We start from the raw sequence: 22,900 nt of genomic DNA on the forward strand, positions 1-22,900 counted from the left end.
TGAAACACTGACCCTACTAAAAATACAAAAATTAGCTGGGCATGGTGGTGCATGCCTGTAATCCCAGCTACAAATGAGGCTAAGGCAGGAGAATGGCTTAAACCTGGGAGTCAGAGGTTGCAGTGAGCTGAGAGCACACCACTGCCCTCCAGCCTGGGCAACAGAGCAAGACTCTATCTCAAAAAAAAAAGAAAAAAAAGAAAATCAATCATCATAATTCACCATGTTAACAAACTAAAAAAAGAAAAACTGGCCGGGCAAGGTGGCTCACGCCTGTAATCCCAGCACTTTGGGAGGCCAAGGCGGGTGTATCACCTGAGGTCAGGAGTTCGGTACCAGCCTGGCCAACATGGCAAAACCCCGTCTCTACTAAAAATACAAAGATTAGCCAGGCATGGTGACCCTCGCCTGTAATCCCAACAACTAGGGAGGCTGAGGCAGGAGGAAAATTGCTTGAACCCAGGAGGCAGAGGTTACAGTGAGCTGAGATCACGCCACTGCACTCCAGCCTAGGTAACAGAGCAAGACTCTGTCTCAAAAAATTAAAAATTAAAATTAAAAAAAAAGAAAAACCACATGGTCATCTCAGTGATGCAGAAAGCCTGTGACAAAATCCAACATTTATCCCCAATAAAAACACTCAGCCAATTATGCAGAGAAGGGAACTTCCTTAACCTGAAAATGGGCATCTTCGAAAAATTACGGCTACACAGTGAAAGACTTAGGCTTGCACTCCAAGATCAAGATCAAGACAAGACAGTGATGTCCACTCTCATCCCTTCTATTCAGCTTTGTGCTGGAGATTCCAGCCAGTGCAATCAGGCCAGAAAAAGGGGGAGGGATGCATATTGGAAAGGAAGAAGTAAAACTATCTTTATTCCCAGATGATAGGATAATCTATATAGAAAATCCAGCCAGGAGCGGTGGCTCAACGCCTGTACTCCCAGCACTTTGGGAGGCTGAGGAGGGCGGATCACGAGGTCAGGAGATCATGACCATCCTGGCTAACACAGTGAAACTCCGTCTCTACTAAAAAAATACAAAAAAATTAGCTGGGTGTGGTGGTGGGCGCCTGTAGTCCCAGCTACTTGGGAGGCTGAGGCAGGAGAATAGCGTGAACCCAGGAGGCAGAGCTTGCAGTGAGCGGAGATTGAGCCACTGCACTCCAGCCTGGGTGACAGAGCAAGACTCTGTCTCAAAAAAAAAAAAAAAAAAAAAAGAAAAGAAAAGAAAATCCTAAGGAATCCATAAAACTATAAAGCTAGTAAATGAATTCAGCAAGGTTGCAGGACACCAGACCAACATAACAAAAATCAATTGTGTGTCTACAGACTAGCACCAAAAGCTGGAAACAACCTAAATGTCCATCAGCAGATGAATGGGTAAAAAAATTATGGTATGTCCATACAACAGAATACTACTCAGCAATAAAAAGAACTGTCTGGGCAGGATGGCTTACACCTGTAACCCCAGCACTTTAGGAGGCTGGGGCAGGAGGATCATCTGAGCCTAGGAGTTCAAAACCAGCCTGGGCAACATAGTGAGACCTTGCCTCTACAAAAAATACAAAAATTAGCCAGGCATGGTGGCACATACTTGTGGTCACAGCTACTCAGGAGGCTGAAGTGGAAGGATCAATTAAGCCCAGGAGGTTAAGGCTGCAGTGGGCCATGACTGAGCCACTGCAATCCAGCGTGGACAACAGAACGAGATCTTGTCTCAAAAAAAAATCTAGAAAATCCAAACGAATCTACAATGACAGAAAACAGATCAGTGGTTATTTGCGGTGGAGGGTGGTGGTTGTTTTGGGGTGGAGAGTGGGGAGGGAGGAACTACATGAAGGTTTGAGGGAATTTGGGCAGTGATTAATAGGTTCACTATCTTGATTTATGATATACATATTTATTTATTTTTATTTTTGTTTTTTGAGACACAGTCTTGCTCTGTCACCCAGGCTGGAGTACAGTGGTGTGATCTCAGCTCACTGCAACCTCCACCTCCCAGGTTCAAGTGATTCTCGTGCCTCAGCCTCCCAAGTAGGTGGGACTGCAGGCACCCACCACCACGCCTGGCTAATTTTTTGTATTTTTAGTAGAGACAGGGTTTCGCCATGTTGCCCAGGCTGGTCTTGAACTCCCGAGCTCAGGCAATCCGTCTGCCTTGGCCTCCCAAAGTGCTAGGATTACAGGCGTGAGCCACCGCGCCTGGCCAATATGCATATTTAAAAGTTATCAAGTATGCACTTTTGTGCAGTTTATTGCATGTAAATTTCTTCCTCTAAAACTGGGACAAGATAGTGATGTCTGCCATCACTCCTTTTATTCAGCATTGTTAAAAAAAAAAAAAAAAAACGCCTGTAATCCCAGCACTTTGGGATGCCGAGGCAGGTAGATCACCTGAGGTCAGGAGGTTGAAACCAGCCTGGCCAACATGATGAAACTCCGTCTCTACTAAAAATACAAAAAATTAGCTGGGCGTGGTGACAGGCACCTGTAATCCCGGCTACTCAGGAGGCTGAGGCAGGAAAATCGCTTGAACCCGGGAGGCAGACGTTGCAGTGAGCCGAGATTGCGCCACTGCACTCCAGCCTGGGCAACAAGAGTGAAATTCCATGAAAGAAAAAAGAGAAAAGAGAAGAGAAGAGAAAGAAGAGAAGAGAAAAGAGAAGAGGTCTCATTGTAAAAAAAATAATAATAAAAGAGCCTCAATAAGCTGTTTTCTTAAATTGCTTATAAAACGAGGTATCTAGAAAAGGCTAATTCATAAAGGCAGAAAGCAGCATAGAGGTTACCAGGGCTGGGGAGAAGGGAAGAGGAGTTGTTTAATGGGTAGAGTTTTGTTTGGGATGATGAAAATGTTCTGGAACTGGATAGTGATGATGATTACACAACAGTGAATGCACTGATGTGACTGAATTGTACACTTAAAAATGGCTGAGATAGTAAGTTTTATGTTTCATGTATGTATTTACCACAATAAAAAGTTATTTAAAAATTTGAATCACATAGAAGTGGACACTTGCATTCGATGAGAAGGAAGAGAGTCCTGGGCTCTTCTCAACCTACTGAGGGGCCTCTTGTCCTCAGAGACTCAGAACAGCCTTTCTTCTCATAGGACAGACAGCCTTCCCCTCTCCCAGCACAAGGCCCTCGGGATCCTTTGCTCCACAGACCCAGGATCTCCAGGGGGTCAGATCGCCACCTCTGCAGTCCCCACCCCTCTCCCTGATGACCGACTGGCCTCAGCCCCTTTGCACCTGCTGTTTCCAATAAGCAAAACACCCTTCTCCCTTCCCCCACCAGCCTAATCCTGGCTCTGAGAGGCCTTGCCTCCTCCCTCACCAGAAGCAGAAACCCCCCCAACACACACAGACATGCACACACACAGACATGCACACACACACATGCACACACAAACATGCACACACACACGCACACATACATGCACACGCGTGCACACAAACCCCCAGGCTCTCTGACTTTATCCCTTGAGCCACAGGAGGCTGCCAGCCTCTCCAAGGGGCTGCCTTTCTGTGTCCCCAGGCCCTCAGTCCCCGCTCTTCCTTTAGCCTACTAGAAGTATCCTGCACGTCACTTTGTGCCTGAGCCCCAGGCCGGGAGCTCCTTATCGGACTTTGCCTAACTCCTTTCTGTCTCCTGACATTTTGAGTCCAATCTAGACCTGGCACGGCTGATCCACTGCCAGGGATTGGGCTGAACCAGTCCCTCTTTTGACTAACCCAGAAATGTCCCTAGTGGAGAACAATGGGGAAAATGGAATTCTTGGTGAACAGAGCATCTTTGTTTCAAATGTGTTGGCAGACAGAGGATGGACTGTGGGGACTTAGGCAGACACCCACAGGCTGCTGGATGCCTGGTTTTGGTTCCCCCTTCCTGACTTGGGACCTAGAGAGCAAATCATTTCCTTACTCCGGGCCTCACTTTACCCATCTGAAAAATGGAACTTGAGAAACTCCTCCTCAAATTCGGTGGGGCCAGTGGCGTAGGGGAAATGGGTGTTTGCAGAGGTCCCCACTTGTGAGGACAGTCTTGGGCACACAAGCCCTGTTTGTCTGCAAAGCTTTGTTCCCAGGTTTGGCCTCACATTTTTTTATTTTGGGTTCAAGTCTTGCTCTTCAAAGGATGCTGGTGGGGGACATCCCTGCCCGTCCCAGGGCCTGGCTTATAGGCTTTGCTATTCTGGTTCATGGTCGGATTTGCTGTTCCATCTTCCAAAGCAATGGGCAACTGTAATTAAATAATCAATCATTCATTCATAGTTTCACATATTTCTCCTCCACTGGAACAGCAGCCCCACTGAATTCCAGGCACCTCAGAGCTTCACTGCGCTAATTAAAGCAATTAATGCAGGCAGGCACAGTCAAGGGCTGGCATGTCTTTTCTGCTAACATGTATCAACCAGGGAAAAAATTATGGTATGTCCATACGATGGAATCTACTCAGCAATAGAAAGAATCAGGCAGGTGCAGTGGCGCACACCTGCAATCACAGCCCTTTGGGAGACTGAAGCAGGAGGATTGCTTGAGCCCAGGAGTTCAAGAACAGCCTGGGCAACATGATGAGAACCCATCTCTACAGAAAAAATTTAAAAATTATCTGGGCACAGTGGTGCACACCTGTGTGTAGTCCAAGTTATTCAGGAGGCTGAGGTGGGAGAATCATCATCTGAGCCCAGGACGTTGAGGCTACAGTGAGCCAAGATCATGCCACTGTACTCCAGCCTGGGTGACAGAGTGAGACCCTGACACTAAAAAATAAATAGGCCAGGCACGGTGACTCACACCTGTAACCCTAGCACTCTGGGAGGCTGAGGCAGGTGGATCACCTGAGGTCAGGAATTCGAGACCAGCCTGACCAACATGAGAAACCCCATCTCTACTAAAAGTACAAAATTTGCCGGGTGTGGTGGCGCATGGCTGTAGTCCCAGCTACTCGGGAGGCTGACGCAGGAAAATCGCTTGAACCCGAGAGGGGGAGGTTGCGGTGAGCCAAGATCGCACCACTGCGCTCTGGCCTGGGCAACAAGAGCGAAAGTCCATCTCAAAAAAATAATAATAAACAAAAAATAAATAAATGGTATATTTATTATGTTGTATCTAAATTTGAACATGTTTTATAGTGTTTCTCTCCAAACTATCTAATCTTCCATCTGGCTGAGAAGAACTGTCTCTTACATTTCCTTGTTTTTGCATTGATTTTTTTGTCTTTTTTTTCTCCAGTGGAACTACAGTGCAGATGTCAGTCACAGGGCTCAGCTCCCTGGTGGCCACATAGGAGATGCTCACAGAAAAACTAATAGAATGAGAGAAAAACAGCCGGGGCTCCCACTCAGGGCTGGGGTTGGGGGGCCACAGAGATGGTGCTGCCTCATTTCAGGGATGTTTGGGGGCCGTGAAACATGGATTCATGCTGGCAATGGCCCCCAGGACAAAGCTGAGGCTACCTCTGCTGGGATAAAATAACTACAGGGAAAAAGATAAGAATAATAACAACAACAATAATAAAATCTGCTGGGCATGGTGCACACACAGTGTCCTAGTCACTTGGGAGACTGAAGCAGGAGGATCCCTTGAGCTCAGGAGGTCAAGATCAGCCTGGGCAACATTAGGAAATCTCATCTCTAAAAATTAATTAATTAGTTAATTAATAGTTAATATTAGTCACTTTATGTCATTTAATTCTCCCTCCCTACTACAGCTACCACCCCTCCCTCGACACATACACACGCACACACATCAATTCCAAAGCTACGAATTCTCGCTCTCATTTTAATTTATTTAATTTTTGAGACAGGGTCTGGCTCTGTTGCCCAGGCCAGAGTACAGTGGCTTGATCACGGCTCACTGCAGCCTCAACCTCCAGGGCTCAAGTGATCTTTCCACCTCAGCCTCCTGAGTAGCTGGGACCACAGACGTGAGCCACTGCTCCCGGCTCACCCTCATTTTAAAGATAAGGAAACCAAAGCTCAGAAAGTTTGGCAACTTGCCTAAAGCCACGCAGCTGGCAAGTTGGGGAGCAAGTATGAAATCTAGATTGCTCTTGCTGTAACCCTACATTCCAGCAATGGTTTGAAAGCAAAGGAAGAGACCACATTCTCCCAGCCCGGCAATTCTGTACAGCTCAAAAGCCTGATTGTGAGGCCAAAGGAGCCTGGCCTCCACGGCTCACTGCAACCATGAGGATCTGGCACTGGAGCGGGGAGACCGGAGTCCTGCAACTTCAGAGTCTCAACCCAGGAGCTGCATGCCCTACCTTGGGCTTGTCAGGGCAGTCCACTCCAGCTGTAGCCCAGAGCTGCTGGGCCTGGAGAGGAGCAATTCCACTTCACCATGGATGGGTTTGCCATCTTTACCTCCTCAAAAGCTGGAAAGTGTGTGGCCCTTGCCCTTCGGTCTCCCTGAGGCCCTCTCTGTCTGGGCTCAGGCTGGGGCTGGCAGCTCAGTGTCCTTGTCTCCGGCCATGCAGCCAATTGCACAAAGGCATCCTTGGCTCTGCCAGGGCCATGAGAAGGCCTCTCCCAGGTAAGGGAAGATAGCCTTTCATTCCCTCTGTCCCCACACCACCTGGGGCTGCTGGGAAACCCAGCTGGAGGCTGGCTTCTAATTAAAAAGGGATTGGGGCCAGATGACAGTGGCTCACGCCTATAATCCCAGTACTTGGGGAGTCCAAGACAGGCAGATCACTTGAGGTCAGGAGTTCAAGACCAGCCTGGGCAACATGGCAAAACCCCATCTCTACTAAACATACAAAAAAATAGCCAGGCAGGGTGGTCCCAGCTATTCATGAGGCTGAGGTGAGAGAATTGTTTGAGCCCAGGAGGCAGAGGTGGCACTGAACCGAGATCGTGCCACTGAACTCCAGCCTGGGCGACAGAGCAAGACTGTCTCAAAAAAAAGAAAAAGAAGGAACCGGGCTAGGCATGGTGGGGCACACCTGTAATTCCAGCACTTTGGAAGTCAGAGGTGGGAGGATCCCTTGAGGCCAGGAGTTCAAGACCAGCCTGTGAAACATAGCAAGACCCTGTCTCTACAATTTTTTTAAATTATTTTTAAATAAATAAATAAAGAGTCAGGCTCTGAGGCAGCACATGCACAGAGGACAGGGGAATGGAGAGGAGGAATGCTGAATCCATGCAGAGTGATTCAGAAACTCTGGGCCCAGTAGGGCACCCTCCCCTCCTTTCCCAGCATTCCCCCACTTCTTTCAGCATTCCTTATCTCTCCCAGTATTCTCCATCTCTGTCAGTATCCCTCACTTCTCCCAGCAACCCCTACTTCTCCCAGCATCTCCCACGTCTCTTAGCATCCCCTACTTCTCCCAGCATCCCCTACTTCTCCCAGCATCCCCTACTCCTCCCAGCATCCCCTACTCCTCCCAGCATCCCCTACTCCTCCCAGCATCCCCTACTCCTCCCAGCATCCCCTACTCCTCCCAGCATCCCTGCTTCTCCCAGCATCTCCTCATTTCTCCCAGCATCCCCCACTTCTCCCAGCATCCCCTACTTCTCCTAACATCCCCTCATTTCTCCCAGCATCACCTGCTTCTCCAGCATCTCCTCATTTCTCCCAGCATCCCCTATCTCTCCCAGCATCCCCTGTTTCTCCCAAATACTTTTTTCCATGTCCAAGCCAGAAACAGCTACCAACATATTGTCATATCAACCAGTTACACCTCATTTCGTCAAGCCTAATGCACGAATGATTGTAAAATGCACATTATTTTATGCACCATTGAGAAAGATCGGGGAAAACTGCCAATTAAATTATTATACACCATTGATCCTAATTTCAGAGGGGATGCTAAGATAGGGGGAAGTTAGAATTAGTAGAATGTGGTAAGACTAAGAGCCCCATTGTGCATTTCATGTCTTGCTTGGGGCTTACAGAATAGTTCCATGTGCAGCGCTGTGCTCTGTCAATGTTTGGTAAGCAGGCGCCATATGCCTAGCAACATCCTAGACTTGGGGTTCAGTTCTCTGCCTTTATGGAAATCACAGGGTAGTTGATGATCTTCAAGGTCGATCCAGAGAACATCTACAGAACGGTTCAAGGCTAATCTCTGTGGTGTGGACAATAAATGAAAGAGGTGATTAGAGAAGGGATGGATTAGAGTTGGCCAAGGTGGTCAAGCAGGCTTTGTGGCGGGGGTAGAGAGGAGTAGAGACACTAGAGGCTGAAGGATGGAAAATAGGAACAAGAGAAGACATGGGAAGAGAGAAGTGGGGATAAAGTGAACAAAGAATGGAGATGAAACTCACATAGCAGACACTCAGGACATCAAGGAGAAGGTTGGGTTTGTCTGGGACAGAGAAGCTGTGTCAGGGTGTCAGGGGACTCTACATTGGACAGCCAGGACAAGGCCAGACTACAGAGGGACTTGGAAGCCAAGCAGGGTCAGGTGCCATGACTCATACCTGTAATCCCAGCACTTTGAGAAGCCGAGGTGGGAGCATCACTTGAGCCCAGGAACTTGAGACCAGCCTGGGCAACATAGGGAGACCCCATCTCTACAAAATTAAAAATTAAAAACCTGGCCAGGTGTAGTAGTGTGTGCTTATGGTTCTAGCTTCTTGGGAGGCTAAAGTAGGAGGGTTGTTTGGGCCCTCCTACTTCAGTAGGGTCGAAGCTTCAGTAAGCTGTGATCACACCACTGCACTCTATCCTGGGCAACAAAGCAAGACCCTGTCTCCAAAAAAAAGGCCCAGGCACAGCAGGCACAGTGGCTCATGCCTGTAATCCCAGCACACTTTAGGAGGCCGAGGCAGGCGATCACCTGAAGGTCAGGAGCTCGAGACCCAAGACTAACCTGGCCAACATGGCGAAACCTCATCTCTACTAAAAAAAAAAAAAAAATACAAAAATTAACTGGGCATGTTGGCGCATGCCTGTAGTCCCAGCTACTTGAGAGGGTAAGGCAGGAGAATCACTTGAACCCAGGAGGCAGAGGTTGCAGTGAGCCTAGATCTCACCATGAGACTTTGTGAAAGAAAGAAAGAAAGAAAGAAAGAAAGAAAGAAAGAAAGAAAGGAAGGAAGGAAGGAAGGAAGGAAGGAAGGAAGGAAGGAAGGAAGGAAGGAAGGAAGGAAGGAAGGAAGAAAGGCAGGCAGGCAGTTCTTGACATAACACGTATAAGACAAAGTAATAAACCTAAGAAGTCCTATTTGCTCATTTCTGCTTTTCTGCAGAATTTCACAAAGCCCCTTGGCTCTCTGACAACGTGCAGCTCTCTAGAAAGATGCTTGAAGACAAAACAGGATACAGCACTTGACCCCCGCCATCTCTTGCCTGAGTCAGTATCTTCCTTAAAACATGTGTGACCCTAGCCTTGCCTTTTGCTGAACATGAGATAACATCTTACAAGGTTAGTGATAATGCCTCTAATCTATAACCGGATGGACTCTTACACTCAACGTTGATGCGATTCTACTTTAATGTAACTTCTGAGCAGGCCTGATGTGATTTTGCACCTTCTGAACCCCCACTGCCTGTGTATGAGCTATGAGCTGAAACACTGCCTTAGAGCAGTCTGACAGAACTGCTCCTGGACTGCAGGCATCCGTCTATCAACCTCAGTAAAACTTCTGAATAAAACTAATTTTAATTCTTTAAAAGATTGATTTTTTTTTTTAATGTTATGAGGCAAGAGTTTCACTCTGTCGCCCAGGCTGGAGTGCAGTGGCGCAATCTCGGCTCACTGGAGCCTCCATGTGCTCGGTTCAAGTGATTCTCCTACATCAGCCTCCCAAGTAGCTGGGATTATAGGTATGCGCCACCATGCCTGGCTAATTTTTGTATTTTTAATAGAGTTGGGGTTTCGCCATGTTGGCCAGGCCGGTCTCAAACTCTTGACCTCAGGTGATCCGCCAGCCTTGGCCTCCCAAAGGGCTGAGATTACAGGTGTGAGCCACCGCGCCCGGCCAAAAGATTGATTTTTTTTTCTTTAGTTGACAGAAGCACCAGGAGCAGTGCAGATTCTTGAGCAGGGGCGTAGCCTGAGGAAAACATTACTTTACGAAATACTAATATGCAAGGTGAACTGGACGTAAAAGCTGGAGGCCAGGACACCAACCATTCCCTCAAGTCCTGTGATATAGGAAGATGACCTCTAAGAGGTCGCTAATGGAGGATGGTGTGCCTGGAAGGGCCTGGCAGGAAGTTCTTGGGGGCGGACGGTTTGAACCATGCCAAGATGGAGAAGCATCTCAGACCCTTTAAGGAACTGCCCCTTCAACCAGGCGCTGTGCCTTATGCCTGTAATCCCAGCACTTTGGGAGGCTGAAGCGGGCAGATCACCTGAGGTCAGGAGTTTGAGATCAGCATGGCCAACGTGGCGAAGCCCCGTCTCTACTAAAAATATAAAAAATTAGCCAGGCATGGTGGCAGGCGCCTGTAATCCCAGCTACCTGCTACTTGGGAGGCTGAGGCAGAATAGCTTGAACTCAGGAGGCGGAGGTTACAGTGAGCCAAGATCACACCATTGCACTCCAGCCTGGACGACAAGAGCAAAAATCCATCTCAAAAAAAAAAAAAAAAAAAAAAAAAAAAAAACTACCCCTCCAAGGCCTGGGCCACACAGGCATTTCCTGGCCTATTCTGGAGAGGGACAGCTATATAAAGAATCAGCTCCTTGACAACAAAATGGCTACCATTTAATAGATGCAGGGGCTAAAAAACACATTGCTTACATTTGTATAGAATGTACGTCATCATGTAAGAAAACACATTCTGCCTTTAGGAATTAAACTGCATTTTGTAAGAGATACATATGTTTGAAACATGTTCATTGATAAAATACTCCAGTCTTTCTGGATTAGTCCTTACTTGGCAATTTGTAACAAGAACTAAAAAACTGGGCTAGAGGCAGTGGCTCACACTCATAACCCCAGCACTTTTAACCGCAGCACTTTGGGAGACCAAGGCAGAAGGATCACTTGAGCCCAGGAGTTCGAGACCAGCCTGGACAACATGGAGAGACTCCATCTCTACGAAAAAATTAATAATTGGCCAGGCATGGTGGCATGTGCCAGTGGTCCCAGCTACATGGGAGGCTGAGGCAGAAGTATCACTTGAGCCCAGGAGCTCAAGGCTACAGGGAGCCATGATCGTGCCACTGGACTACAGCCTGGACAACAGAGCAAGACACTGTCTCCAAAAAAAAAAAAAAAAAAGCTAAAAAAGTGGCTGGACTCTGTGAGGGGGTAACTTCACTTTAGGAGATGGGCCCCTAGGAAATAAGGAAGTCAGTAATGGCCCAAAGCAGTGCCACTTGGGAACTACCCCAGAGCACAACGGAGGAGAAGGGGCTCAGGTCACTAGGACGGTTAAACAGCAGGCACCCACCTGAGCTGCTCAAGTGATCCACAAACAAACAGGTTGAGCTGGGGACGGCCTCTACTGAGTGTGCCTATGCCCTGGGTGCTGGGACCCTGTGGAGGCAATGGAGTATTATGGGTACAAGCACAGGTCTGGCTTCAGAGTCCCATCCTCCTCTGTAAAATGGGAATGAGGCTGGTCGCGGTTGCTCATGCCTGTAATCCCAGCACTTTTGGAGGCCAAGAGAAATCACTTGAGACCAGAAGTTTGAGACCAGCCTGGGCAACATAGCCAGACCTTGTCTCTACAAAAAACCAATTTTTTTAATAAAGAGGGAAAGAAATTTGCAGTCAGTGGTAAGCTATCATTACTATAAGCATGACACACACAGGCAATAGCCACTCTACCCCCATTGCAACTGGACACAAATATCTTTGGTAGGGTGTGGGGGACGGGTACAGAGAGGCATATGCGTGGCTGCAGGGGCTCCAGTTTCTGAGGCAGCGGTGGGAAATGGGATGCCAGTGTGCCCAACGCCACGCGGAAGACAGTCACCTCCAGCCTGGGAGGAAGACACGGGGAGAAGTTGATTTGGCCCAGATCTGCCGCTCAGATGCCTGCTTTGCAGCAACTCACACTCCCTGGCTCCATATCACAGCCTGTCATGACCACCGTCCTCTTTGTGCCTCTGGGGACACCCTAGCCACCTTTCCGGGCAGTCTTAGTCTTGGCATAAATAAATGCTGCTGTGTCTCCCCCAAAATTCATCACCCCAAGGTGAAGGTATTAGAAGGTGGAGTCTTTGGAAGATGATGAGGTCATGACGGTGAGCCTTTTGAGTGGATTTAGTACCCTTATAAAAGAGACCCCAGAGAGATCCCTCACCCCTCTTGCCTCTGAGGCTACAGGGAAAAGACAGCCGCCTAGGACAAGGGCCCACACCAGGCACCGAATCTGTCAGCGCCTTGATCTTGGTCTTCCCAGGCTCTAGAACAATACACTTCCGTTGTTTACAAGCCTCCCAGTCTATACAATTTTCTTTTTTCTTTTTCTTTTTTTTTTTTTTTTTGAGACGGAGTCTCGCTGTATCGCCCATGCTGGAGTGCAGTGGCACAATCTCAGCTCACTATAACCTCTGCCTCCCAGGTTCCAGCAATTCTCCTGTCTCAGCCTCCTGAGTAGCTGAGACTACAGGTGTGTGCCACCACACACAGCTAATTTTTGTATTTTTAGTAGAAACAGGGTTTCACCACATTGGCCCAGCTGGTCTCAAACTCTTGACCTCAAGTAATCCGTCTGCCTCGGCCTCCCAAAGTGCTGGGATTACAGGCATGAGCCACCACGCCCAGCTGGATTTTCTTATGGCAGCCCAAACAGACTAAGACAAATCCCATTTCTCCTGAGGTCAGCCAAACAAGGTTAAACTACTCCCCAGAAGAATGTTCCTACGAAACGAGAGAGGAGCCCTGGCTCAGTGGCTCATGTCTGTAATCCCAGCACTGTGGGAGGTTGAAGTGGGAGGATCACATGAGTCCAGGAGTTCAAGACCAGCCTGGGAAACAAAGTGAGAACCCATCGCTATTAAAAATAAAAATTAGCAGGGCACAGTGGTGCACACCTGTGGTCCAGCTACAGGAGAGGCTGAGGCAGGAGGATTAATTGAACCTAGGAGGTCAAGGCTGCAGTGAGCCATGTACTCCAGCCAGGGTGATAGAGTGAGATCCTGTCTCAGAAGAATAAGAAGAAAAAGAAGGAGAAGGAATTAGAGGAGGAGGAAGAAGAAGGAGAAGAAAACTAGAGAGGAAACAAAACTAAGAAATTGAAATGCAGGCCAGGCACGGTGGCTCACGTCTGTAATCCCAACACTTTGGGAGGCCGAGGCGGGTGAATCACCTGAGGTCAGGAGTTCGAGACCAGCCTGGCCAACATGGCAAAACCCCATCTCTACTAAAAATACCAAAAAAAAATTAGCTGGGTGTGGTGGCGGATGCCTGTTACCCCAGCTACTTGGGAGCCTGAGGCAGGATAATTGCTTGAACCTGGGAGGCAGAGGTTGCGGTGAGCCGAGATCTCACCACTGCACTCCAGCCTGGGCGACAGCGGGAGACTCTGTCTCAGGAAAAAAAAAAAAAAAAGAGAGAGAGAGAGAGATAAATTGAAATGCAGCCACCTGGAAATATGAGGGTTTCCCAAGGCCTAGAATATTTGATATGAATCTGCCCAGAGTAGACTGGCAGCCTCCCAAAGCCTCCTCCTCACCTCCTCCTCATCTGCACCCACTGGCTTGGCAAGAAGCCCTCCCTTCCAAAACCTGTTTCCTCTGGGCTTGAGCAGTAGCAGCCTTGCCCCTAGATCTTGGCAGGACCAGTGTGTTCTGCTTGAGCTCTTGAAGAGGAAGAGAGTCCTCCCCAGAAAGTCCTCTTTGGGCCCTTGACCCTCCCTCAGAGATAATAAGACCTGCCAGGCAGAATTCTTGTGAGGATTAGATATTGAGCTTGAATTAGATTAGAGCTTGAATATACACATACAATCTTTGGAAGGACCCATAAGAACCAGGCATCAGTAACTGTCTTTGGATAGATGAATGGAGGCCTAGGGAATGAGAAGTAGAGGAAGCTACTTTTCACTATAAACCAATCTCTCTCTATTGAATGTTTTTACTGTATGCACATATTACCTATTTGAAATTGAAAGCACAATGCCATTTATATTAGCACCCCAAAAATAAAATTCTTCACTATAAATCTAACAAAATATGTACAAGATCTGTATGAGGAGTACTATACAACCCTGATGAAAGAAAGCAAAGAAGATCTAAATAAATGGAGAGATATTCCATGTTCATGGATAGGATGATTCAATATTGTTAAGATGTTTGTTCTCCCCAACTTTGTAGATTCAGTGCAACACAATAAAAATCCCAGAAAGTTATTTTGTGATATCTACAAGGTGATTCTAAAGTTTACATGGAGTAGCAAAAGACCTAAAAGGACAACACAATGCTGAAAAAGAAGAATGGAATTAGAGAACTGACACTCCCTGACTTCAAGACTTACTTAAAGCTATAGCAATCAAGATAGCGTGGTATTGGTGAAAGAACAGACAAATAGATCAATGGAACAACAGGGAACCAAGAATAGACTCACACAAATATAGTCAACTGATCTTTCACAAAGGAGCAAAGGCAATTCAATGGAAAAAGGATAGTCTTTTCAACAAATGGTGCTGGAATGATTGATCATCCACATGCAAGAAAAAATCTAGATATTGCCAGGTGCACTAGCTCACACCTCTGATCCTAGTGCTCCAAGAGGCTAAAGCAGGAGGATTCCTTGAGGGCAGGAGTCTGAGATCAGACTGGGCAACATAGCAAGACCCCATCACCACAAAAAAAAAAAGAAAAAAATAGCCCAGCATGGTGGCATGCACCTGTAGTCCCAGCTACTCGGGAGGCTGAGGTGGGAGGATCACTTGAGCCCAGAGTTCAAGACTGCTATAAGCCACAATCATGCCACTGCACTCCAGCCTGGACAGCAGAGTGAGATCCTGTCTCAAAAAAAAAAAACAACAACAACAAACTAAGTACTAAGAAATCTTGATTCTAAGGTCTAACCTTAGACCTTAGACCTTTCACAAAAATTTATTCAAAATGAAACTTGAACCTAAACATAAAATGCAAAACTATAAAACTTCTAGAAGATAACATAGGAAGAAAATCTAACTGATCTTGGGTTTGGTGATGTTTTTCTATATATCAAAAGCATGATCCTTGAAATAAAAAATTGACATTAGACTTTATTAAAATTAAAAGCTTCTGCTCTGCAAAAGACACTATTGCTAGGAAAAATGATAAAATATTTGCAAAAGACATATTGATAAAGACCTTGTATCTAAAATATAAAAAGAACTCTTAAAACTCAACAATAAGAAAACAAACAACCCAGTTAAAAAATGGACAATAGGGCCGGGCGCAGTAGCTCATGCCTGTAATCCCAACACTTTAGGAGGCTGACACAGGAGGACTGCTTGAGGCCAGGAGTTCGAGACCAGCCTGGCCAACATGGTGAAACCCCGCCTCTATTTATTAAAAAAAGAAAAAGAATAAAACTGTGTTTTTAAGAAAAATTTAAAAAAATAGGGCCGGGCACAGTGGCTCACGCCTGTAATCCCAGTACTTTGAGAGGCCAAGGCGGGCAGATCATTAAGTCAGGAGTTCAAGACCAGCCTGACCAACATGGTGAAACCCCGTCTCTACTAAAAATATAAAAATTAGCTGGGCATGGTGGCATGTGCCTGTAGTCCCAGCTACTCAGGAGGCTGAGGCAGGAGAATCGCTTGCACCCAGGAGGCAGAGGCTGCAGTGAGCCAAGATCGCACCACTGCACTCCAGCCTGGGTGACAGAGTGAGACTCCATCTCAAAAAAAGAAAAAAATAAAATAAACCAATAAATAAATAAGTAAATAAATAAAACTGCTTTGTAAAAGTCTACTGATTTTTTTTAAGGTAGTTTAAAAGCTATTTTTAAAATAATTATTCAGCAACTGGTATAGGCTTTGCAGGCAGACAGCCCAGGATTCAAGTCTCAGAACCCTGAGCCTGCCAAGCTTCCTCCTCTGGGGTTTACAGCCACACCTTCCAGGGTTGGGTTAAGGGTCCCAGAACTCTGTCACAGCAGCACGAGAGTCAAAAGTTATGTTGCCACCTGATTCTCACAGGCAGAGAGAGGAGGGGCCTTCTATTACACCTCAGGAGGCGGTCGGGGTGGGGTGCACTGGGGAGAGGAACGAGGGCGAGTAGAACAGGAGGCACCTGCTCCAGTGACATCATCCAACAAAGGTTTCCTGCCTGTGAGAAGACACTGGAAAGTGCCTGGCCCCAGCCCAGCCTCAGCCAGGCCAGCAGGTCTGCTGGCCTTTATGCATTGCATGGTTTTACTGGGGCCTGGGAAGCCAGGGGGAGGGCTATGGAGTGACCCAGTGTGGTAGAGACAAGAATGAACCTGGAGCAGGTGGTGGGGGAGTAGAAGGACCACCACCTCCCAACCGCCCCATGCCCCTTCCCATTATGGAAGCTTGGAGGAGACCCTAAGCAGCTTCTTCATCACTACCTAGTACTGCCCAGGGCCCCCACCCAGGATGGTGGTGAGAAGAGAAAGATCAAATGCACTTTGCTCCTCCAAGCAGCAAGGAGCACAAACACCACTGCCGTTGGCCCCAGCCTGGCCCCAGCCCAGCCCCAGCACCGAGCCTCAGGGCAACAGCAGGGTGAGGGGAGAAGCCAGGCTCCTAGGCATGACTTAACCTCTCTGATCCTCAGTTTCCTCATCTGCAGTATGGGAATATCAGCTGCACTTCACCAGCTGGGCCCTGTAAGAATCCAGGGAGATGGTGCCTGTATAGGGCTCACCACCCTGCCTGGCAAAGAGGTAAATGACAGCTCCCTGTACCTTCATACAAGGTGACTGCCAGGCCATCTAAGAGGCGCGGGGTGGGAGGACGGTGAGAGCCATTCTTTTTTTCTTTCTTTTTTTTTTTTTTAAAGAGACAGGATCTCACTCCGCTACTCAGGCTGGAGTACAATGGTGTGATCATGGCTCAGTGAAGCCTCGACCTCCTGGGCTCAAGCGATCCTCCTACCTCAGCCTCCTGAGTAGCTGGGACTACAGGTAAGTGCCACCAAGCCCGGCGAACTGCGTCATTCTGGATAAACTGCTGTCCCTGCCAGAGTCACCCTCTGTCCTAGCTATAAGCGTGGTGGTCATCCTGCCTCAGCTCTGGGGACAAAGGAGGGCACTGGATCACTGCCATCAGGAATGGCGTTTATGGCCTATCAGGGGCCAGGTTGGAGTTGGACAAATTGAATCATGTGGACAAGGTCTTGGCACCCAGAGAGCTGAGTTGGAATACACAGTTGCACAAAAGGCAAAATCAGCTCAACAGCTATGGGACAGACTTAGAGGCCTGGAAGAGAGTTATTAGGAGTGTCTCGTTGAATGGCAGGAGAAGGAAGGCATTGAGTGACACAGAGCCTGGCTCTCCCAGTCTCGGTCGGTGTGGTGCCCACAGTGCTGGCCTGAGACCCCGGAGACCCAAGCAGGCTGGGGGCGGCTCTAGCTCCGCAGAGCAGCCAGCGCTGACAGTGTGAAGGCAGCCAAAGGGAGGGGCAGTGCACTGCCAGCAGGGAGGGTACAGCAGCTACATCTGTACTGTGGGGGTGGCAGCGCACCCCGACCCCAGGAACTGACTGCCAGAGGCTGGCGCAGGGAGCAGGGAGAGGCCGGCTTGCGGGGGGACGGGTTTGGGAGACTTCCACCCAGGATGGAGGGCTCGAGCCGGACTGCCTGGGTTCGAATCCCAGCAACGCCAGCTGCTGGCTAACCTTGGGCAGGCGACTTAACCTCTGAGCCTTGGTTCCCAGGTGTTGACAGCCCCTACCGCACAGGGCTGTGGTGAGGATTTGAGATCAAGCCTGTTCAGCTTAACACAGCACCTGGCCCAGTGAGAACAGCACCAGCTACTTCCGTGCTATTGGGCTAGACCTGGGACAAGCCTTCCCACTGGGCTGCCCCCTCCTTCTGACCTGAGCACCACATTTACACAGGTTTGTTATATACAATTTTTGTCTGGACTGGGTCACATCAGAGAAGTGCACAGCCCCGGAGGTATACAGCCTTGGCTCCACCCCCACCTCGCACAGGCACCTCCTTACCTGCCTCCTCTAATAGGGAGCTCCCCACTCCACAAAGCAGCCTCTGTTCCTCATGCAGACATCTCTGATCATGAGTTCTCTAGGGTGAGCCCAAATCTCTTCCCTACAACTGCCCCTTAGTGGGAGTGATTTTTCTGCCAGGGACTTTCCAATGTCTGGAATCTGCCATCCCACACATGCTAGGAATCCCCCAAGCAGGGCCCCATCTCGGCTCCAGGAAGGGTTCCCTGAACCCCAGCCCTCTCCTGTCGTGAGCAGCTTATGCTGAATGGAGTAATGACTTCCACAGGGACACAGAAGCCCCTCCCGTGTGTGGGTCTGTCCATCTCTCCAGCAACACCTCCCTGAAGCCAGAAAGCCTTGGATTCCTGCAGACCTGATGCTAATAACACAGTTCACATGCACTGCCTTATCCAGCCTTACAAACCCTGTCAAGGACCTACTATTTTTTCCTTTGTTTTTAAAAATCATGGTAAGGCTGGGTGCAGTGGCTCACGCCTGTAATCCCAACACTTTGGGAGGCCGAGGCAGGCGGATCATTTGAGGTCAGGAGTTCAAGACCAGCCTGGCCAACATGGTGAAACCCCGTCTCTACTAAAAATGCAAAAAATGCAAAAAATAGCCGGGCGTGGTGGCGGGCACCTGTAATCCCATCTACTCGGGATGCTGAGGCAAGAGAATCACTTGAACCCAGGAGGCAGAAGTTGCAGTGAACTGAGGTCACACCACTGCACTCCACCCTGGGTAACAAGAGCGAAACTCTGTCTCAAAAAAAAAAAAAAAATCATGGTAAAAAAACACATAAAGTGAAATGTACCACAGCTATAAAAAAGAATGAGATCATGTCTTTTGTAGGAACATGGATTGAGCTGGAGGCCATTGTCCTCAGCAAAGTAGCACAGAACAGAAAACCAAATACTGCATCTTCTCACTTACAATTGGGAGCTAAATGATGAGAACTCAGGGACACATAGAGGGGACAACAGACACTGGGGTCTATTTGAAGATGGAGGGTGGGAGGAGGGAGAGGAGCAGAAAAGATAACTATTGGGTACTGGGCTTAATTCCTGGGTGATGAAATAATCTGTACAACAAACCGCCATGAGTTTGCCTGTGTAACAAACCTGCACATGTACCCCTGAACCTAAAATGAAAGTTAAAAAAAAATTAACCATCTTAACCATTTTTTTCTTTTCTTTTTTTTTTTTTTTTTTTTTGGTGACACAGAGTCTCACTATATGTTGCCCAGACTGGAGTGCAATGGCGTGACCTTGGCTCACTGCAACCTCCACCTCCCGGGTTCAAGCGATTCTCCTGCCTCAGCCTCCTGAGTAGCTGGGATTACAGGTGCCCACCACCACGCTGAGCTAGTATTTTTGCCACCACTCTCAGCTAGCATTTTTTTTTCCAGTGACATTAAATACTTTTATATGATTGTGTTACCATCACCACCATCCATTTCCAGAACTTTTCATCTTATAAAACCAAAACTTTATATCCATTCCTCCTTCCCCACCCCCAGCCCCTGGCAACCAACATAGAAACATTCTACTTTCTGTTTCTATTAATCTGGCTACTCTGGCTCCCTTACATAAGTAGAATCATACAGTATTTATCTTTTGTGCCTGGCTAATTTCACTTGATTTCCTCAAAGTTCATTCATGTTGTAGCATGTGTCAGAATTCTCTTCCTTTGTAAGGCTGAATCATACCACATTGTGTATATATATGGCACATTTTGTTTTTCCATTCATCTGTTGATGAACACTTGAATTGCTTTTACCTTTTAGCTACTATGATTGATGCTGCTATGAACATGGGTGTGCAAATATCTCTTTGAGACTCTGCTTTTAGTTCTTTTTGGTATATATCCAGAAGTGGGATTGCTGGATTGTATGGTGATTCTATTTTTAATTTTTTTTTTTTTTTGGTAATGAAGTTTCACTCTTATTGCCCAGGCTTGGAGTGAAATGGCGTGATCTCAGCTCACTGCAACCTCCACCTCCCAGGTTCAAGTGATTCTCCTGCCTCAGCCTCCCGAGTAACTGGGATTACAGACATGTGCCACCATGCCTGGCTAATTTTTGTATTTTTAGTAAATATGGGGTTTTGCCATGTTGGCCAGGCTGGTCTTGGGTCTTAAATTCCTGACCTTCAGGTGATCCACCCACCTCAGCCTCCCAAAGTGCTGGGATTACAGGCATGAGCCACCGCACCCGGCCTCTATTTGTTAATTTTTTCAGGAACCACTAAACTAGTTTCCACAGCAGCTGCACCAGTTAAACTAGTTTCCACAGCAGCTGCACCAGTTAACATCCCACCAACTGTGCTCAAGGTGCCAGTTCCTCCACATCCCACCAACACATATTGTTTTCTGTTTGTTTTTGAGACAGGGTCTCACTCTGTCACCCAGGCTAGAGTGCAGTGGTGCGACCTCTGCTCACTGAAACCTCCGCCTCCTGGGTTCAAGTGATTCTCATTCCTCAGCCTCCTGAGTAATTGGGACTACAGGCGTGCAGCCACCACGGCCCGCTAATTTTTGTATTTTTAGTGGAGCCAGGATCTCGCCATGTTTGCCAGGCTGGTCTCAAACTCCTGGCCTCAAGTGATCTGCTCGCCTCGGCCTCCCAAAGTGCTGAGATTACAGGCATGAGCCACCGTGCCCGGCCATTTTCTGTTTTTTCGGTTTTTTTTTTTTTTGATAGCAGCCATCCTGAAGGGTGTGGGGTAGTGTATTGTAGGGAGATTCTGTATTTTTCCCCATTTTAAGCTTAGGAAAGTAGGACTGGAGAGGCATGGTGACTCTGCCAAGGTCCCATAGGCGGCAGGTGGCAGAGCTGGGATTCAAACTCAGCACTGTCGGCCGGGCGCGGTGGCTCACGCCTGTAATCCCAGCACTTTGGGAGGCCGAGGCGGGCGGATCATGAGGTCAGGAGATCAAGACCATCCTGGCTAACACGGTAAAACCCCGTCTCTACTAAAAATATAAAAAATTAGCTGGGCATGGTGGCAGGCGTCTGTAGTCCCAGCTACTCGGGAGGCTGAGGCAGGAGAATGGCGTGAACCCGGGAGGCAGAGCTTGCAGTGAGCTCATATCGCGCCACTGCACTCAAGCCTGGGCGACAGTGAGACTCTGTCTCAAAAAAAACAAAAAACAAAAAAAAAAAAAACTCAGCGCTGTCTGTGGTGGCTGTGTGGTGCTCTCAGCAGCCCCCGTCCCACAAATCCTTGCTGTGTCACTGCTCAGGGGCCACCCTAGGGCCTCCAGCATTGATCTCCACCCAGGGCCTGGCCAGGGAGGAGGCAGTGACTCCAAAGGAGACCACCCCTGAGAGTTGCAAGACTAACCCCAGCCCCTGGATGCTCCTGACCTAGTTGACCCTGACACTAGCTAGCATTCTGGGAGGGGCCTCCATCTCACGCAGGCAGGAGCAGGGCCCCAGGGCTAGCTCGGCAGCCCCCAAATGAGCCGGCAACATCTTGGATTATCTTGCAGGAGAGCAGGGGGCCCGCCAGCAAGGTGACCAAACCAGGTGGCCGCCACAGGTGGACCAGGGCACAGCCCATCTGGGGTCACATCTCATCACTGCCACCTCCCGCCTGCGTGACCGTGGGCAAGCTGGGAGACTTCCCTGTGCCTCGATTTCTTCATCTGTAAAATGGGGGAGACTCAGTTGCACCTTGTAAGGAGCTGTGAGCGTTCAGTGAGCAGCAGACACACAATGCCAGGCTGGAGGGCAGGCCCAGGACGGTGCCTGCCATTGCTCCGTACCCCACATCTACCCCACGCCACTCTGACCCTCACCACGGGAGGGGTTGGCAGAGCCTTAGGACTGAGGCTCCTCTGAGTGGTAACACATTTGTTTTTGTTTGGTTTGATTTGAGGCTGGGTCTTGCTCTGTCACCCAGGCTGGAGTGCAGTGGCGCAGACACAGCTTACTGCAGCCTCAACCTCCAGGGCTCAAGGGATCCTCCCACCTCAGCCTCCCACGTAGCTGGATCTACAGGCACACACACCACCAGTTATCTTTTGTAGAGACTAAGTCTTTCCATGTTGCCCAGGCTGATCTCCAACTCCTGGATTCAAGTGATCCGACTCGGCTTCCCAAAGTGCTGGATTACAGATGTGAGCCACCAGGCCAGGCCTCGAAGGGATTTTTGTACACCCATGTTTGTAGAAGCGTTATTCACAATAGCTAAGAGATGGAGGCAACCCAAGTATCTGTTGACAGGTAAATAGATAAACGAAATATGGTGTGTATACATACAATAGGGTTTCATTCAGCCTTAAAAACAAGGAGGCCAGGGCTGGGGGCAGTGGCTCATGCCTGTAATCCCAGCACTTTGGGAGGCCGAGGTAGGTGGATCACAAGGTCAGGAGATCGAGACCATCCTGGCTAACACGGTGAAACCCCGTCTCTACTAAAAATACAAAAATTAGCCGGGCATGGTGGTGGGTGCCTGTATTCCCAGCTACTTGGGAGGCTGAGGCAGGAGAATGGCATGAACCCAGGAGGCGGAGCTTGCAGTGAGCCAAGATCGTGCCACTGCACTCCAGCCTGGGCAACAGAGCGAGACTCCGTCTCAAAAAAAAAAAAAACAAAAAACAAGGAGGCCAGATACATGGCTCACGCCTGTAATCCCAGCACTTTGGGAGGCTGAAGTGGGAGGACTGCTTGAGCCCAGGAGTTCAAGACCAGCCTGTGCAACATAGGGAGACCCTGTCTCTACAAAAAAAATTTTTCTTTTTTTTTGAGACAGAGTCTCCCTCTGTCACCCAGGCTGGAGTACAGTGGCACAATCTCGGCTTACTGCAACCTCTGCCTCCTGGGTTCAAGCAATTCTCCTGCCTCAGCCTCC

At 48.5% G+C, this 22,900-nt stretch overlaps 1 protein-coding gene across 6 annotated transcripts in view; it reads right to left on the reverse strand.

Annotated features, from left to right (window-relative positions):
- IL34 (interleukin 34) overlaps positions 1–22,900 on the reverse strand; it is a 76,220-nt gene that overhangs the window by 47,531 nt on the left and 5,789 nt on the right. Inside the window, exon 1 of one of the 6 annotated variants that reach the window (XM_054453758.2) lies at positions 18,042–18,157. The exons of 3 other annotated variants lie outside the window; for them this stretch is intronic. The gene's annotated coding sequence lies outside the window, so the exon portion shown is untranslated. Of the gene's footprint in view, positions 1–11,359; positions 11,446–18,041; positions 18,158–22,900 lie in introns of those variants that run through there. 2 more of the 6 variants (XM_054453760.2, XM_063654522.1) reach the window with 2 other exon arrangements.

This window comes from Pongo pygmaeus, chromosome 18 (genome assembly GCF_028885625.2).
Source record: "Pongo pygmaeus isolate AG05252 chromosome 18, NHGRI_mPonPyg2-v2.0_pri, whole genome shotgun sequence".
NCBI classification, from domain to species: domain Eukaryota; kingdom Metazoa; phylum Chordata; class Mammalia; order Primates; family Hominidae; genus Pongo; species Pongo pygmaeus.